This window comes from Prionailurus viverrinus, chromosome A2 (assembly GCF_022837055.1).
Source record: "Prionailurus viverrinus isolate Anna chromosome A2, UM_Priviv_1.0, whole genome shotgun sequence".
Taxonomy (NCBI): Eukaryota; Metazoa; Chordata; class Mammalia; order Carnivora; family Felidae; genus Prionailurus; species Prionailurus viverrinus.
In genome coordinates this window covers 25,815,495-25,834,822 of record NC_062562.1, presented here as the reverse complement: position 1 = coordinate 25,834,822, position 19,328 = coordinate 25,815,495, and the positions used below count along the sequence as shown (strand labels likewise).

The 19,328-nt window shown below is 51.2% G+C and overlaps 1 long non-coding RNA gene across 1 annotated transcript in view; it reads right to left on the bottom strand.

Moving 5' to 3' along the window:
- Positions 1–19,328, bottom strand: part of LOC125158322 (uncharacterized) — a 112,902-nt gene that overhangs the window by 12,337 nt on the left and 81,237 nt on the right. The gene's annotated exons all lie outside the window — the stretch shown is intronic.

Here is a 19,328-nt window from a genome sequence, read left to right as displayed (position 1 = left end):
AAGTCCTGTGTAAACCAGTGGTGTGGGGCCCTGGGGTTAGCAGGGCTTCAAATGTGCCAAGAGGGCCTGGGGTGGAGGGGACAGAGTGTGGGAACCTTCGGCCAGGAGCCATGGCGGCTGGGACTTGGGCTGCAGTCCCAGTAGGGTGAAGATCGGTGCTCAAAGCCTGAGAGGACAACTTTGAGCAGGCTTGGCTGAAGAAGTCAGAAGAGGGGACCCAGCCAGGCACCGCTCCCCCCACCCCCACCACACAATCCCATTCCCCCATTTTTCCCAGTGCAGATCACTCTCAGGGATTAAAGGGGGAGTTTGCTGGTGGCCCCACCTAACTCTTTTTTTTTCTTCTAAGTTTATTTGAGAGAGGGAGCATGAGCAGTGGAGGGGCAGAGAGAGGGGGAGAGAGAGAATCCCAAGCAGGCTCTGTGCTGTCAGCACAGAGCCCAAGGCAGGGCTCAAACTCACAAACCTGGAGATCGTGACCTGAGCCCCAGTCAAGAGCCAGATGCACAGCCAACTGAGCGACCCAGGTGCCCCCCCCCCCCCCCCCCGCCACCAACTGACTCTTCTGCAGACCCTTCCTTACATGTGCATGGTGGAGAATGCCTGGCAGCTTGGATGTGCTCCACTCCTCCCATTTTGTTCCACGTGGCAGGGCCTTCTGTTCACACCTGACAGTCAGCGCTAACAAAGGGCTCCCGCTGAACCCAGTCACCCTTCCTTACGCATCCCCAGGACTGACTGAGGCCAGCTGAATGGGGGTTTTCTGCAGGCCCTGGACCCTGACCGCACCACTCCTCTTCACTTAGCTGACTCACTTCTCAGAATACTTTATAAAATTTAAAAAAACAGGGGCACCTGGGTGGCTCAGGTGGTTAAGCATCTGACTTCAGCTCAAGTCATGATCTCATGTCCATGAGTTCGAGCCCCGCATCAGGCTCTGTGCTGACAGCTCAGAGCCTGGAACTGCTTCAGATTCTGTGTCTCCCTCTCTCTTCCCCTCCTCTTCTCATGTTCTGTCTCTCTCTGTCTCAAAAATAAATAAAAACATTAAAAAATTTTTTTTATTTAAAAAAACCAATAAGGACTTCTTTTTTTTTTAACGTTTATTTATTTTTGAGACAGAGAGAGACAGAGCATGAATGGGGGAGGGTCAGAGAGAGGGAGACACAGAATCTGAAACAGGCTCCAGGCTCTGAGCTGTCAGCACAGAGCCCGACGCGGGGCTCGAACTCATGAAATCATGACCTGAGCCGAAGTCGGCCACTGAACCAACTGAGCCACCCAGGCACCCCAGGACTTCTAAAGTAAGTCCATGGCTAGGGCTAGGCAGAGCTCTTAGCAGTGGTCCCTATTTTAAAAGGACATGGGAGGTGTGTAGGTGGTTCAGTCGGTTAAGGGGCCGAGTCTTGACTTCAGCTCAGGTCACAATCTCACAGTTCGTGGGTTCAGACCCTGTATCAGGCTCTGTGCTGGCAGCTCAGAGCCTGCTTGCGATTCTCTCTCTCTCTCTGCCTCTCAATCTGTTCCTCTCTGGCTTGTGTTCTCTCTCTCTCTCAAAATAAATAAACAAACTTTAAAAAATAAAAATAAAAAAATGACATGGGATGGCCACCTGGTTGTGAGAGAAGATTCGTGGCACTCTTCTAAATTTTTTTTTTCAACGTTTATTTATTTTTGGGACAGAGAGAGACAGAGCATGAACGGGGGAGGGGCAGAGAGAGAGGGAGACACAGAATCGGAAACAGGCTCCAGGCTCCAAGCCATCAGCCCAGAGCCCGACGCGGGGCTTGAACTCACGGACCGCGAGATCGTGACCTGGCTGAAGTCGGACGCTTAACCGACTGCGCCACCCAGGCGCCCCTCGTGGCACTCTTCTAAAAGCTGTCTCACACAGCACTTTAAAGAAGATTGAGAAAGCGTCAATGAGATGACTCAGAGAACTGGGGACAGCGTCTCCTGGAGAGGGGGAGCTTGGAAAGGCAGCACACTGGAATGGCTGGTGCCCCCCCCAGGTCCCCTCCACCAGTCTTCACTCCTCTTGGAGAACTGCCCTCAGGCTATTCATACCTCCTCTGCTCACTGGGGCAAAAAAGAGAGGCCAGCAAGTGTGGGAGTTTACATCACTACAGGATGGTCCACAGCTCCTGACCGCCTGGCTGGGAACCAGAAAGCCCAGCTGCCTGTCTTGCAGCAGGACAACCATGAGGTGCAATTTACAGTCCAGGGCTCCCCATGGGATCAAACCAAAGCTGGAACTTGGCCTGAAAGTGTCCCTTTGCTTGGTTGTTTCCCCTTTCCTGTCCTGCTCCTCCACTCCCCTACGTGTGTCCCCCAGGAGCCCATCCTTAATAAATTACCTGCAGGGTGCCTGAGTGGCTCAGTCAGTTAAGCATTCGACTTTGGCTCAGGTCATGATCTCATGCTCCTGAGTTCGAGCCCCATATCAGGCTCTGTGCCGACAGCTCAGAGCCTGGAGTCTGCTTCAGATTCTGTGTCTCCCTCTCTATCTGCCCTCTCCCTGCTCACTCTCTGCCTCTCTCTGTCTCTCTATCTCTCTCTCTCTCTCTCTCTCAAAAATAAATAAACATTTAAAAAAATTTTAAATCACCTGCATGAGAATCCTCACCCCAAAGTCGGCTTCTGGGGGAGCCATCCCAAGAGAGGCAGCAGCCAAGGCCAACTGGATGGGACTGAGCCTGGGCCTGGGCTAGGAGACAAGACACCCAGCATGTAGGAATTGTCACCCACAGGGTCAGGTCTCCATGAATAAAGGGCATGTGCTGTTGCATGCTGGGGAATGTGAGGCTGAGACTACGGGACATGCCCCCTCCCGCCTCCCCTCCTCCTCAACCAGGGGCAGGTCTCTGCTGGCACATCCTCCAAATGATGAAAGGGAGCCCAGAGGACCATCAGGCATACCACCAAAACCCACCAAGGAGATGGCATTCTAGAACCAGCCCCCTTAGTGTCCCCTGGGGTGGGCATCACAAAATGCCAAACACCCATGAGGTTCTCAACATCATTGCCAGGGCATTGTGGCCACTACAGGGACCTCCAGGTCAGCTCAGGATTGGGGCAAGACAGAGAGTCCAAGAAAATGGCTGGAGAGAGTTGAGTCAGTCATTACTCACCCACTAGGCATCAAGGACTGGGTAGGCACGGGGGATACCACAGTGAAGAAGACCAGACACAGTCCCTGCTCAGAGTCCCCGTGGGGAACCCAGATCAAAAGGCAATATGACTTGATAAGGGCTATGCTAGGAAAGACTGTGGGATCAAGGAAGGTCTCCTGGAGGAAGCAGTATCCACACTGAGCCTTGGGAGTTTGCAGGAGTTCCCCAGGCAAAGAGGGGAAGGAGGCCAGGCCAGGGAGCAGCATGAACAAGGCCTGGAAGCTGGAGAGGACTGGGAGGGGAAGAGATGAATAACAAGGGCTGAGCAGGCAGGGGTGACAGCCTTAAGGGCCTTGTGGGCTGGGGGACGGGGCTAGAACTTTGTCCAGGGGCTGTGCAGACACACTGAGAGATTGAAGCTGGGGAATGACACGGCCAGATCTGCAGTTTTTGAGAATTCCTCCTGGCTGCCGTAAGGAGAAGGCAGTGGAGAAAGCGAGGCCAGGGTGAAGAGGCTGCTGTATCATCCCAAGAGGTGGCCTGGACCAGGAGATGCACAGGGATGGAACAAAGGGGACCAGTCGCAGTTATTCGCGAAGTAAAACGGGTAAGACATGAGAACTGATTTTTCTCATCATTGCGGTGGACAATCCTTTAGGAATCTCTGCAAGCTTCTCGTGGCCTCAGAATTTGGGGCTCATATCTCCTTACCCTCTCCCCACCTAGACGCCACTCCTCTCTCCCAAGACTGAGGAGGGGGAAAGTAAGGGGAGGTAAGGGGGAGGGCTTTCCAGCAGCTGTAATTCTGGTCCTCACCAGCAGGTGGCAGATCAAGACAGAAAGGGGAAGAGCCGCAAGGTTACCTCTGCCCACCCAGTCTGGCGAAAGGCGCTCCGCTTAATGGACAGGATGCCTGGGATTTACCAATGGGCAGTGAATTTACTATTACACTAATAGCAGCATAAGAGCAGCACCCAAACTCTATAGGAATTGCTGCTGTAGGCTCTGTGCAGAGGTTTATATGAATTACCTCATTTCATCCTCACAGCCCTATGTGGTGGGGACCATTGTTACCTCCTTTTACACATGAGGAAAATGAGGCTCAGAGAGGCCAAGGGACTTGTCCAAAGTCAGGCGCCTAAAAAGCTTCCGATTAAGGATTGGAATCCCAGGTCCATCTACGTCACTACAGGAAACAAATCCTTCAGAAATACTTGCCCTATAACTCCTCAGGGATGAACAATGTTTTTCTCTCCCTCCTCCCTCCCCTCCTCCTTCTCCTTCCTCCTCCTCCTCCTCCTGAATGCCTCTGAAGACTTTTGAAAATTGCCCAGAACCTCTGAGTCAACGTTCTCAAAATCCACCATCATTGCTTTGAGAGACGAAGAGGGAGTCGGTCTGAGTGATATGCAACTCCTCTTTTCAAAACCGTCCCACATTTTGTAAGCCTTGCTCCCCTCTACAAGATTGTGAGTCAGGAAGGAACAGATGTTTGCAGCCTATTTTGCACATGGAGAAGGAGAAGGTACGAGCTGTGCCCAGGCCACACAGTGAGACAAAGCAAAGCCAGATCTAGACCCTGTCCTTGACCCTGCAACACCAACCGTCTTTTCATAAATCATCTGTGTCTGCATTCCAAGCCCTCCTTGGTGCCAAGACCTGTGCTAGGTTCTGGGTCCACCACCCCCATTCCTGCCCATGGCATGAGGTCCAAATGTTGCATTTCAGACCCTCATCTTGCCAGAAGCCAGGCTTCGGACCTTCAGCCAATCAAGACCTCCAGGCAACCAAGCTTTTAGTGCAGCTCATAAGTCATATTTCAGCAAGACTCCAAGCAGATGGGGAAAAATTAATAAGTGGGTAAAATTCCTTTTCTCTCCTCCCATCCCACCAAGATCCAAGCTGGTAGATAATTATGGGATGGCTGCCAAAGGAGTTTGATCTTCAGGGCTGACTTACGGCATTTTTACTGCTCTGGCTGACAGCCAGTTTAGTCACTGCCCTTTACAATGTCGTGAATGCTCTCTGTACTGCAGGAAATCAGAAGTGGTATGCCAGCCATGACTGAATCAGGGAGAAAAGGAACGGGGGGCAGCTGAGGCAGGGGCTGGACCATAAGAAGGAGCAAAGGAAGAAGCCACATTTTTGCTTGCCTAGAGGGGACAGTACTAATACTCTTACAATGAGTCAGGGCTGTGTTGGGCACTCTACGTACTTAGACTATTTCATTTCATCCTCCATCATTTATTCACCCACTCCTCCAATATTTATTGAGTGACTGCAATGTGCCAAGCTCTATTTTAGACCCAGGGGGTAAACTAATAAACAAGACAGACCAGGTCCCAGGCTTTGTGGAACTGCCATTCAGGTGCAGGACCTGAACAATGAAAAAATAATAAACAGAGAACCCAGGAAGCTAGTTTGCATTGAGGGTCAGGGAAGGCTTATCTGAGGAGGAGATAATTGAGTCTGTTGAATAAAAAGAAAAGAATTATGCAGGATTAAAAAATGGAGTTGAGGGAGAGAGATGGGAAACATTCCAGGCAGAGAGAACAACCAGTGCAAAGGTCCTGGGGTGAGGAGAAAGGTGGTATGATCCAGGAATTGTCAGGGAGAAAAGGGAATGGGAAATGATGTCCAAGAAGCAAGAAAAACTTGATAGATCAGAACTTTAGGCCACGGGGAATTTCATTCTGTGGGCAAAGCTGGGTCTAGAATGCCTAATCCTTGAGCCTTCACTGCCAACTACCATTTCATAAATCATCTGTGTCATAAGTCATCACCACTTCCCAGTGAGGCACCATACTAGAGCAAAGTGAGGGTGGCAAGGTTTAGCCACCTCTTAAGAAAGGGTTTTAGGCTTAATCAAACTGGTTACCTGGGACTTGCCAATAGGCAGTGATTTTATCATCAGTGTTATTAACAACATTATAACAGCAGCACCAAACTTCTCTGGAGAATTGCTATTGTCCACATCCTCTGCTTGGAGCTTTACACAAGTCACCAGATTTCATCCTTACTGCCCCATGGGGTGGGGCAGTGGATATCCTTCTTCGGTCAAGTGGGAGACGATAAAACAGGGAATGACATCATCTGATTTGTTTTAACAGAACAATGGCTTTGGCTGTACACACCTACCTCTTTTGGCCCTCAGAGCAACACTGTGCAGTGTGATTATAGGAACACACACACACACACGAAGAAACTGAGGTACCCAGAGGTCAAATCATGCCCCCTTGGGTCACACAACTGTGAAGAGCAAGCTAGGACGGAAGCCCAAAGTGATTCTGGCCTTAACCTCACCCCATGCTGGCAATAAAAAGGAAGGTGGTAGCAAGTGAGAAGGAGGGTGACTGCTGGGGTAACTTGGAGAACTTGGCCTTGGGCCTGGAATCCAGCCTCCAGATATTTTCCTGGCCTGAGCCCAGACCAGCCCTCCCCCCTCCCCTCCCCGCCTGGATAACTGTCTTGTTGAATGAAGTGCTCTGCTCTCAGAGTCTCTGCTCTGGGACAGCCCTTGCCCCCAAGTGTCTTATTAATGGGGCTGTCCAGCCCGAGGTTTACGTGCCCACACAAGCCTGCCCTGAGCCCCATGCCCCAGCTGTCCCACACAGTCTCCACTGTCTGGGCCCTGTCTGCGGATTGGTGCCCGGCCTGGCAAGAAGGCCAAGTCCTGCCTGCTAGGCCAGCCAGAGGTCACCCGCCGCACCCAAGCTGCCGGCTGCATGGTGAGAGGACTGCTTTGCTTCTCCCCCCAACTCTGGATGCCTCAGTTTCCCTTTCTGAGAGAGGCAGGGGTGCAGGAAGTGAGGAGCTACAGGGACCACAGGACGTGTGGGCCACATGCGGACACCGTGCGCCTCTGACAGGATCAATCACTCTAAGCCTGTCTGAGGAGCTCTGGGCTTAGGAACAGCTGTGAAAGCCTCCTTTGTGCCTGAGGAGAATGAGCCGTGAGAGGACAGGGGGCCCTGGCCCGGGGAACCCCTTGGGCCCCGGCTCCTGAGATCAACATCAGCAGGGAGGACCCCCAGCCTGGCCCCCGAGGCCCACCCAGGCCTGGTGCCTACTTTGTGCCATGGGAACAGTCCAGGGGAAGAAGGTAAGAGCCCCCGAGGGTCCTGTTGGATCCCTGAACGTGGGGAGGGAGACTGCATTTACCAAGTGGGAGCCCTCACCCACCCACCCACCGGCTCTGGGGGGCCTCACCCAGCCACTGCCCCCCGGCATCCCTCCCTGAGCTCACAGCCAAGATTTGCATCTAGAAACCTGGCTGGGGCTTAAGACAAAGCCATCTGATCTCTCCATCTCTGGAACAGACCTGGGGCTGCCCAATCTCACGGGCTCTCTGGTCTTATACATATGCCTCTCTGCTTTCCTACATACAGGCTCTGTAGCCACCCCTCCCCATGCACCAGGGGAGTGTCTGTGGGCAAGGTATCAAAGCTTTCTGTAACTCACTTCCCCATGGGGACAATAGTCACTACCTCAGTGAAATATTAAATGAATTATACATATATACATATATATTTATTATATTATATTATTTATTATTATTATTATATATTATTATAGAATTCTCTTCATATTATTATGCATCACCTTCTACATCTGAGCTCCCAGTAAGGGATCTGTAGACAGCATAGCCTATGCGTGTTTCTGAAAATGTGGTCGATACACCCCCTGTGTCTGCATTAGAGATGGGGTGTGGGAGGGGGCTTGTTCCACAAGCCTTCTTGGGGCCGGCCCAGACCTCCTGGATGGAGGAGAAGGGGAGGCAGGGCTCCCTGGGGATTCTCCTGCATGCTTTCAGCCCACGTTGTCCAGGACAGTGATCGCAATGGTGTGGTCAGGCAGCCCAGTCCCAGCTCCCCCATCTACCCACTGCGCCAAGGAGCTGAACCCCTCTGGATCTCAGCTCCTCACCTGTAAAGTAGGGCCAGTCCCCACCTCCTGGGAGGTTCCACGACCTGATACCTATAAAGTGCTTAGCACACTGCCTAACACCCAGAGGGCCCAGTAAATAGGGGCTCTAATCCTCAAACAGCTCATGGTTGTGCTTGGCTCCAAATTTTCTGCCAACCCAGCCCATGCCACATTTTTCAAATTTAAAGTAAAACACATCATGGACCTGATGGAGGAAGCCTTTCTGGACCTCAGTTTCCCCATCTGGAAAATGAGTGTTGGGTTAGATAACCCCCTGGGGCCTCCTAGTGCCAGCCTCTGCTTCCCACCTCCTTCGCTTCAGAAGCAGTCAGACCTGGGAGCTCCTGTCACCCCTCAGCACCCCCAGCAGCATTATCCTACAAGGTTGATGTCCTGTGGCTGTCCCTTCTCCCTCCCGCAGTGTTCCCTCGAGCCAGCCCGCAGTTAGGACAGGTAGATTATCTGAGCAGCCCAGAGCGGCCATCCCAGCCACGCTTTGCACCCTGGCCCCACCCATCCCCTCTTTCAGGAACAGTCTTCCAGCTCCTCTCCTTTCCCAAGGGGGAATGAGCTCAGCCTCTAGATCTTACCTGTGCTGAGAGTCACCTTGGAGAATAGCTTTCCAGGCCTAGAAAAGACCCTGACAAGGTCCCGTGCAGCAACGGCAAATACAGCTCACGTATTGCCATCCTCTCTTCCCCCACCCGTGACAGACATCACCAATGGATCCCTGTACCCTTTCCCACTAAGTGTAGACAGCCTCAAAATCCCCCTCAGCACAGCATCCCAGGACTCCCGCACCAGTCAGCCAGGACTAGCCCCCACATTGAAAGCCATGCCTACCCTGAGCCCAGCTCCTTCTCCGGCCCTGCAGGGAAAAGGCCTTCCAGGGAGAAGGTAGCAAGAGCATAGTGATTGGGAACATGGGCTTTGGGGTCGGACAGACCTCAGTCAGTTCCTCCGTGTGCTCTATGACCTTGGACAAGACAATACACTTCTCTGAGCCTTAGATTCTGCCTCGATAAACTAAAGATAATAATCCTTCTCACATTGTCATAAAACCTAAATGATATCATGCCTGGGACAAAATAGGTGCTCAGTCAACATTGTCTCTTCTCTGAGTTTGATCCTCTCACACCTGTGTCCTCCCTTTGAGCCAATGAGGGCATTAATACCACACCCAAGAGCAGATGAAAAAACTGAGTCATGAGCAAACATAACTTCCCCCAGCTGGTCAGTGGTAGAGCCGGCCTGGAGCATAGGTTATGAGCATGCCCAGGCCAGGCCCTTTGTGGGGCTCCCCCAACCATGGATCACCCCACCAAACCCCCCATATGCCTACTTCTGTCTCCATTTCTGGAGGCAAACAGCCCAGCTGCCTCTGTGGGATGTCTATGACAGGCCCAGCCGTGCAGAACATGATGTCCAGCACCCATTGGCCTGTCCTATAAAGGTCACCCTGCTGTCCCTGGGGGCTTCTCAGACCCCTCCCATGCTGGTGGCTTACTCACAGTTATAAAATAACAGCTCTGGAAAACCCCTGGTGATGTGCTCCAAGCCTCTCCCCATTGTATAGCTGGGAAGACTGAGGCTGAGAGAGCGGGAGGACTTGCCAGGGCCATGCAGCCAGGGTCAGACCATTTCCACAAGGCCTGGCAGCTCCGGGCCCAGCCCCAGAAGCACACAGGAAGGCAGTGGGTCTCCTTCCCCCGCACCATGCAGGGCAGGACCGGGCCACCCCTTGGAGACGACCCCTGCCCACTTAGAGCACTCTCTCCTGGTATATAACTGTCTGCCCCATCTTCATTGGCTCCCAGCCCAGCCTCCCATAAACACCCATCAACTGGGCACCTGTGCCGGGAGCTGGGCCAAGGAGGGAAAGGCATACCTGCCCTCACAGCAACTCTCACAGCCCTCAGACACCAGACGACCGGGGTCTGGGCACTCCGTCCTCAGCCTCCACTCAGCAGCCAGTGCCCCTCCCCCAGGAAGGGCACAGGCCCACAGGCTCTTGCAGGCAGTCCCCACACAAGTCCAGCACCCCAGGCATGATCCTACTTCTACCCTTAAAGCGCCCAATGCTAAATACAGATACTAAATGATACCCTGATACTAAAAAGAAAACGTTACTCATAACAGCCCATGTGCATTGCGCTTCGGCAAAGATTCTCTCATTCAGTATGCCCACAGCTCTTTGAGGTGGATACGTTCATTACCCAAACAATCAGAGGCACAGAGAGATTAAAGGAGATTAAATGAGAGGCTCGAGGTCACCCAGCCAGTAAGCAGTGGAGTTGAGATTTGAAGCAGGCAGTCTAAGGAGCCTTGACCACTGAACCCCACTGCTGGCGTGTGTGAAGGTGGGCTCTGGAGCAGGAAGAACAGGGTTCGAATCCCACCTGGGACCCCTGTCAGGGCCACCTGCTTAACCTCTCCGAGCCTCAGTCTCCTCATCTGCTAAATGGGATCATGATTTCCCCTTCCACACTAGGATGAGCAGAGGTGCCTGGCACAGAGTCGGTGTCAGAAACAGTGGCACACAATGGTACCCTTGCTCTGGAAGCTGAAGGTGGAGCTTCAGCAGAGAGGGGGCTGGCTGTGCCCCCAGACCCACAGTGGAACCCCTTGAAGCCCTCAACACTCAGCATGCTGCAAGACATGTCTCCAAACTCAGCACGACCCAGGTTTTTCACTGAACGAATCCTACATTCTGACTCTGTTGATATTTGCCAAGTCACTCGTCGCTTTGTATTCATCTTCATTAGAAGGAAGTTTCCTTGACTGAAACAAAAGGAATAAAAGAGGAGAGATCCAGCTAAATTTGATAAATGGCCTGAAAGGGAGTGTTCGTTCTTATGGAGTCCGAAAGGCGCACATCTGGCCGGGCCCCACTGGCTCCCTGAACAATTATCCCCACCGATGATGGATGGCTCCTCTCCCCGGCGCCGCTCAGTGGGGCCGGAGGACCTCATTAGAAGGCTCTCACTGCCCGCTGCCCGTGCCATGCCATGTGCCCCCACCCCCCGACCCCTGCCCACCGCCTCTGACCGCTTCCCTGATGGGAGCTGGGGCTTCATCTGGGCATTCAGGGCACACTCCTGGGGGCTCTGGGATTAGGCACTAGCACAAATGCCGCCATTGTGAGCAGCTTGCCAAACCCTGGACTTTGTCATTCAGGTCCAGGCTCCCCCTTTTACTCCATCTGCTCACCCCCTGGATCTGAAAGCCCCTGAATGTTTTCCTTCCCAGCCTGAGCAAACCGGTAAGCAACCCGTGCTCCCCTCCACTGTGAACTGTCCTCTCCACCTCATCCTCTACTCTCAGAATAGCCTCGCCTGGGACCCTTGAAAAAGTTGGAGCTGAAATTTCTTCCCTGGGAAAGCCCAAGGACACAGGGCCAGGTCTGGGAGCTGTAGGGCTATGTACTGGCAACAACTGAAAGGGGCATTTGAAAGTAGGCACAGTGACCTTTGGAGGCAGGGAAAGGGCAGTTTTCCTGTTCCCTGAGGCCTCCCTATGGGGCTTTCCTCCTCCTCTGCCCTTGGCTTCCCCAAGCCAAGATGGAATTCAGAAGCTGAATGCCCCGGGCTGCCTCGAACAGATGCACAGGCTGGGCAATGCACAAAAGCAATGAGTGGATGGGTGAGCAGGGGTGGAATCCAGTCCACTCTCTACCAGCAGATCCTGGTACCCAGGTGTTGGCTAGCTCTGCCCAGAGGAAAGAATGCTGCTTTGTGATTGCACAGTGCCATCACAGTCCTGCAATCACTTCTTCCAAGACTAAAACTTCTCCTGTCCATCCTTATGGCAGGAAGCCCAGCTTATGGGGGAAAGACATTGAAGGAGAAATAAAGGAAGATGCCAGCTCAGCTGACGCTTCTCCTCGGAAGCCTGGCCCAAGTGGATCTCTAATGTCTATGCAGGGCTAGAGGCTAAGACGAGGATGCCAGAGCAAGCCTGTCTCAGAGCCGTATCCACATGAACAGGCTGCAGGTTTCACTAAGCCTGGAGGATCACCAGCGGTGCTGGGAAGGGGCCAGAGAGATTAGAAGGGGGTAAAGCTCCCTCAGACACCCCATGGCACCGCCACTCCCCCTGAGTTCCCCAGACTAGGGCAAATCCCATTATGCTCCCCACGCTCTCCCCACCACACTGATCAAGGCTGTAATCTCGGATTTAGTTCTGTGATTTCCCCAAGGAGGGAGACTGTGTTTGACTTTGTGGCTCACAGTTGTGTCCCCAGCACCTAGCAGATAATAAGTACCCAATAGATTGAGGAAGGGAGACAGAGAGAGAGAGAGAGAGAGAGAGAGAGAGATGGCGGCTGGGTCTCCATGGGGGTAACTCCATGGTGGGGCTGAGGCCAAATTCATGGAAGGATCCACACAGAACTCAGGCTGAGAGGAAGGACATAGACTGAGTCCCTCAATTTCTCCCACATGTCCCCTTCTTACCTTCCAAGAGCTTTAAGACTCTGACCCAAATTCCCACATTCACCACCTTGCCTCCAGCTGCCCCCCCCCCCCCCACACACACACACAGATTTTCCACCTGCACAACTTCCTGGCCAAATGCAAAATCCCTCATTGGGATTTTTCACCATTCATCCAACCATTTTTTTCACCATTCATCCAACAAGCACTGACTGGGCACCACTGGGTACCAGGATCCCAGGCACCAGAGACAGACCAGTGAATAAGACTCTGGCCCCGTCCCTGCACAGCCCAGCAAGAGAGAAATAAGTCAGTGGTGATGACAGAGCAGGTACTGGGTGCCCTGATAAGGGAAACACAGAGGAGCTGGGGTACAGAAGGAGGTCCACAAAGCAAGAAGAGGCCAGGGAAGCTCCCAGAGGCCCAAGCTGTGATCCAAAGAATGAAGAAGGGATAAGCAGGTCTGGGAGCCAGGAGAGATGTCCAGGGACACAGTAGGACCTGCCAAGGCCTAGAGGTATAAGAGGCATGGTGCATCCAGGAACTGAAAGAATCTTCTGGTTTGCAGCCACTCTTCCTGAGCCTAGCACAGTGTCCTGACCCCTGATTCTGGGGTTGGGACCTGCCATGGGCCTGGGTCAAGTGAGGCCCTAACTCACCACTGCCCCACCTACCCCTCTACTTCCTTATAGTAACACCCTCCCCCCAAAAACCAACTATGGATCTTCCTCAGCCTCTTTGATCAAGGAGAATATTTTTTTTTCTCTCCTTTCTTTTGCTCAAGTATTCAAAACAGCTGAGAACAAAGCAAGAGAAAGAGAGATAGAGAGGGAGAAAGAGAGACAAAGACACAAGAGATGAAAATCACCAAGAGAAAGTCTGCTGGTAGCCGAATGAGCAGACCCCAAGCCTGTTCTCCCCAACCTCTGCCCCTCTGCTCCCCACACCCTCTGAGTGCCCCTCTGGGCCTCTTTTCCACTCCCATGTGTTTTAATGCCTCTAGACAGGAAAAGGGGAGAAGGAACCAAGATGGCAGGCTTTACCTCATGCTCAGACCATGAGGGGCAAATCCTTCCAGGACAGTAGAGGGCAGGACATTATTTTCATTCCTTCCTTACATCACTCACATCCTCTTAATCCAATTTTCATCCACCAATAAGCAAAAACCTTCACCTCAAGGCCCTGAGCCACCCTGGATGAGATGGTCTCCCTTTCTGGGCTTCCACACTCCTCCCTTGTCAATGCAGGGTTGGTAGCTGTGCAACTCACTGCTTTAGGGGGCAAAATGAGGCAGGGAGAAGCGGGGAGGTGAGAACATGCATCCCCCAAAGGATGCAGTGCCAGGACCCCACGTACATGATGGCAATAGCCCCTCTCTGCAGGCCGGCCTGGGTTGTCTCCCCCATTTCACAGCCCTGAAGGGGTCAGAGGAAGTCATATTAATGCAAGATGGCCTTAGGCTCCTCCCACACGCTCCAGAAGCCAAAGGTTTGCAGAGACCTTGCACAGCACAGCCAACCCTGGCCTGCACCCATAAGCTGAACTGAATCCACTCCACATGCTTCAGCAGTCTCAGGGGTCACCAGGCCTCTCAGACCTCCTTCCTTCTCATCTGTAAAATGGGCATCTCTTGAAGGTAAAAATATGAATGCTTTCCAGTCATTGAACTCCCACAGAATCCTCACTACAAACCCAGCCACATACATATGTATGTCCCCACTTCACCAAGGTAAAAACCCAGACTCAGAGAGGTTGAGCTCACTGCTCAAGACCACACAGCCACTAACTGCCAGAACCAGGCCTTGAACCCAGATGCCTCTGGCTCCACGGCTCATTGACTTGTTTTTCAAGTATCTGGATGAAACCATGACGCTCAAAAGCCAGAGTAAATCTTCACCTTGTTGGGTAGAGTTACTAGCTGGTGGTGGCTCCAGTCCCACTGGGAGCTGGGTTGAAGAGCGACCTTAAAGTTCAGAAGAATTTAATTTCCTTCATGAAAGGGCTTGGAGGTGGGGCAGGAGGGGCCAAATCAAAAGCCGGCTTTTGAGAAGGCAAGAATCCAAAAAGGCAGCTCCCTCCCTGGGCCCCAGGGATCTGCTTTCAGAACATTGTGTCTCCTAAGCTGACATGAACGAGGGGCTTTGTTTAAGTGAGCGATCAGATCTCAGGGCCTGGGGGGTAGGGAAAGGGCAAGGAGCTAGAACTTTCCTTCTGTCATCTAAAATCTAAGACAAGACCAAAGAAAACAGCAAGGTGCCCCAGGGAAGCCGGGAGAGCCTGGCTTGGTCTTAGCGACATCTTGCTCCCATGGAAGCTTAGGATAGGGCATGGGGTGTCCCACAAGGGATGTCATACCCAGAACCTGCAGAACTCGGCCAGAAACCAGATGGAGATGCTGTGTGGGGGACCCACCCAAGAGTTTTTCCTTATGCACCTGAGCTCTTGGGAACACTTCGGGGTCATATTGGGGTATACGATGTGGCAGATGTTCATGGAGAATCCTGCCATCAGCAGGCCCCAAAGCAGTCAGTTTGTGAAGGGCCCATGGTGACGCTGTGGTCACAACCGGGGACCGTGGAGGGACATACTGGTTTCCTAGGGCCGCCCCAGTCACCTACCTACCATAAATTAGGTGGCTGAAAACAACAGAAATTTGTTCCAGAGCCTAGAAGCCTGAAGTCAAGGTGTTGGCGGGACTGTGATCCCATAAGCCTCTAGGGGAGAATCTGTTGTTTGCCTTTCTCTTAGTTTTGGTGCTGTGAGCCACCCTTGTTGCTCTGTGGCTTGTAAACACATCACTCCAGTCTCTGCCACCGCCACTATTACGTGGCATTCTCCTGTCTGTCTGTGTCTCGTCTCCTCTGCTTATAAGGACACCGGTCATACTCGCTTAGTGCCCACCCTAATGACCTCGTTTTAACTTGATTACGTCTTCAAAGACCCTACTTCTAACTAAGGTGACCTCCACAGGTACAGGGGCTAGGATTTCAACATATCTCTTTGGGGGGACACAATGCAACCCATATCTGTGACCCTCACCCACTGGACCTCTACTCTTCTTACGCATCTAAAGTCATACATTAGCATAGCTGGAACCCATCCATCCTCTGCCAGTGGCTCTCCTGGGGCCTCAGGTCCCTTTAGCTCCTGTCCAGTGGGGTGACTTCCCACATGTCATTTTGATTCCAGGCCTAGTCCTCCCTTCTCCTGGGTAAAACCCTTGGAGAGCAGATACATGGAAATCCACAACCACCAAGCCCTCTGTGACCCCCATGTGGCCCCCTCTGTGGCCTCCTGTGACACTGGCTCTCACTCACTCTAATCCAGCCATGTTGGACTCTGTGTGTTTCTCCGACCCACCAAGCTCTTCCCCACCTCAGAGCCGTTGCCTCTGCTGTTCCTCCTTCCTGGTGCACTCTTCCCTGGCTCTCCCCAGGGCTGGACTGTGCAGGGCTCAGCTCAGAGAGGCCTTCCCCAACCCCCCACCCCCCGTCCTAGCTAAGTACCCCCATCTTTGTCTCCAGTCTTGTAGGAGCTCCGCAGAACTTACCACCATCTGAAATCACCTTCTTTGGTTATTTCTTTAACTGTTTCATACCTGGCTTTCCCAACCAGCCTGTCAGCTTTCTAAGGGCAGGGACCTTACCTGTCACTCATTCTGGACGCTCAGGACCTAGTGCAGGTCGGATATACGATAGGTATGAGTGAATGAGTGAATAAATTAATGAATCCATAGCTGTCATAGAGGGAACTCACTCCTTCACTCCATAAATATTTCCTGAGCATCCGCTCCGAGCCAGATGCTGCGTCAGGCCTGAGGCAGTCACAGTGTGCTCAGGGAGACAGAGAGTACAGGCCACAATGACTGACTGACAGGAATTAGGAAGAGGCATCCTTCTCACAGGCCTTCACCATTAGCTGCCAGCAAATCGGAAATTCAAATTATGCTATCTACAAATGACTACACTGAGATGCCAGCATGGAAATGTCCCCACAGACCAACAGCCCCCTTCCTGATGTCCTGATATCCTCTACCCCTGAAGCCCTCTACCCCCAACAGCCCCAGAGCTGAGGAAGAAAAAACAAGATCTCAAAACGATAGAGATGTTTCTGCCAACCACAGGTTCAGGACTTGAACTGGCACTGGTATTCCACAAAGTGATCAGGTGCCATTACGCTAATGTTGCTGTGAATTTTCTCTCTCTCTCTGTCTCAGGGGACCCATGTATCCCTCAGCTCTGGACCCAGAAGTGGGATCACTAAGTCCGAGGGAACAAATTTTACCTCTACCCTCTTAGGGTATCTGGCTAAGACTGAGAATTAAATCAACCTAAGACAGGTTAACAGGAGAAAAGCTTAGAGATTTTCACAGGTTCATGAGAGTCCCCATTGGAAAACAAAGCCCCCAAAAGCACACAGACCCAAGTGCTTCTACACCAAGTTGAACAAAAAATAGCAATTGTGGGAAAGTGACTGAAACATACGGAGAGATTAAAGGAAGACAAGGGTTATCTTAACAAGATCTGTTTGTATAGATTTCTCTCAGCTCCATCCCGTCTCTGGTGATAAAAATGTTTCTTTCTTCCTGGTGTAGGGAAGGCATCTTTGACACGGGAGTCTTATCTCCTGCTTTCAGGAAGATGAGGTGGGGGCAGAGTACCCTTCTGGTACCTGCTGTTTTTCAAGTGTCTCTAGCTCAAAATAATCCTTATGCCAAAGTGGCATAGTTTGGGGTCACCTGTGCTGCCGCCCTTCACACCTTTTCTAGATAAAGGAGACCGGTTACAGCAAACTACACGCCCACAGACAGTGTATCAGTGTTCAACTACCCCACATCTTTGCCAATGTTTTCTACTTTTCACGCTTTTTAATTTTTTGTGACCCTGATGGATAGATACTAGTGTCTCATTACGGTTTTGCTTTCTTTCTTTTTTTTTTAAAGCAGATTTGATTTAAAAGATGTATTTGGAAACCTATCAAACGTTTTCAAGCACTCATGGAGTATTTACAAATGTTGACCACATTCTACCTTACAAAACAAATCCGGATACCAAAACATCTGTATCCTACCCATCATGGTATAGGTCAACAACATAATTAAAGGACAATAATAAACAAAAAAGAAACTAAAATATATTTGGAAGATAGGAAACACTTCTAGATTGATCAACGAAGAGATTAAGAAAATCTTCAGACCTCAGTGGTCATAAAGATACTGTATATCAAAACACAGATAACCCAGTATTTAAGGAGAAGTTTATAACCTTAAAAGCAGATAGAAAAGAAGGCTGAGATTTAATGAGCCAAATGTCAAAGTTAAGCAGTTGGTAAAAGAACAGCAGAACCAATCTAAAAAACTAGTAACAGGAAGTAGTTCCAGTAGTTTCCAGAAGTAACTGGAAAATAAAAATTAGAGCAGAAATGAAAGAACTGGAAAACAAATATGTGATAACAAAGATCAGTATGGCTCAAAGTTGGTTCTTTGAAGAAGATGGCAGAAAATGATACAGCTGACTTTACGCCTGTAAAATTTTAAACTCTCTAGAAACATCTAGAAAACATTGCTGAACAACTGGCTTAAGGAGAAATAAGCAAACTGAGTAGTTAGTAACACTTTAAGAAATTGAGCCATGGGTTAATCTCCCCATAAAGAAACCATCAGATCATCATTTTTATAGGTGTGTTCTATTAAGCTTTAAAGTAATTCATCAGTTTGGTTTTATACTCTGTCTTCTAAACAGCAGAAAATGAGAGAACACTTCCCACCTTTTTTATGATAAAAAAACTTTTTGCATTTTATTTTCAAAGATTTTATTTTTAAGTAATCTCTACACCCAACGTGGGGCTCGAACTCACAACCCCAAGACTGAGAGTCACATGCTCTACTGAGAGCCAGCCAGGTGCCCCTATGATAAAATAACTGTGATATCAAAATTAAACAAGGACAGTTAAAGAAAAGAAAATCACAGTCCAATCCACTCATAAATATCGGTGCAAAAAAATTCTAAGCAGGACTCCCAGATCCCACAGCCTGGAGGCACTGGAATTATTTTTAATCTGTGCACTACAAACATCTCTCTGTGAGTGTCATCTGACTCACAGACAGTCAGCTAAGAAGTTGGCCATGAAATGGCCATGGGCTTCCCTCTCCTCCGAATCCTGTCATTCCAGAGCCAGGTTAGTGGAAAGTTCCAGTGGCAGTTTTTCCAAGGGTGTCTCATCAGTCTCAGCCAGGTTAACAGTGGAGAGAGGGAGAGACATCCTGGGGTGACTTCATGGGTCCAGTCCTGCCCACTGGCACCGTGGTCTGTGGGCACCCCTCTGCCTGCCCCCAGCCTGATGTGCTGCGGCCAGGAGCCTCCGGGCTGCCTCCCTGGGCCATAGCGCCAGCAGGAGCTGAGCCAGCAAGCTGTGTGCGGCAGGCGTGACATGTAGACCTCAGACTGGCTGTAAGGGCTAAAGTTTCCTGCCTTTGCCTCCTGCCCAGCAAAGGCTCCACAACCCCAGAGCGAGGATTCGACAGTCATGGGAGGCTGAGCTCCTTGGGAGGGCTGGGTAGAGATGGTCTCCAGAGAGCGGTGCCTCCTCCCGGTTCCCTCCCTCCCCCATTCACAGGGAGGTAATGGCCCTGGGGCACTCAACCCTGGGGTGGGGGGCATCCTTTCGTGTCAATCCCTTCTTCGTGGGTACATAGTATTCCCCTGATACAGACATGCCACCATCTGCTTGAAGAATCTTTGATTTGAGAGAATTTAAGTTATTCTTTTATTCTTCCACGCCCTGATAGACATCCTATGTCCTTTTCCTGGGATGAATTCCACATTTAGGTGGCTGGGTGGGTTTCTATGAAGTTGGG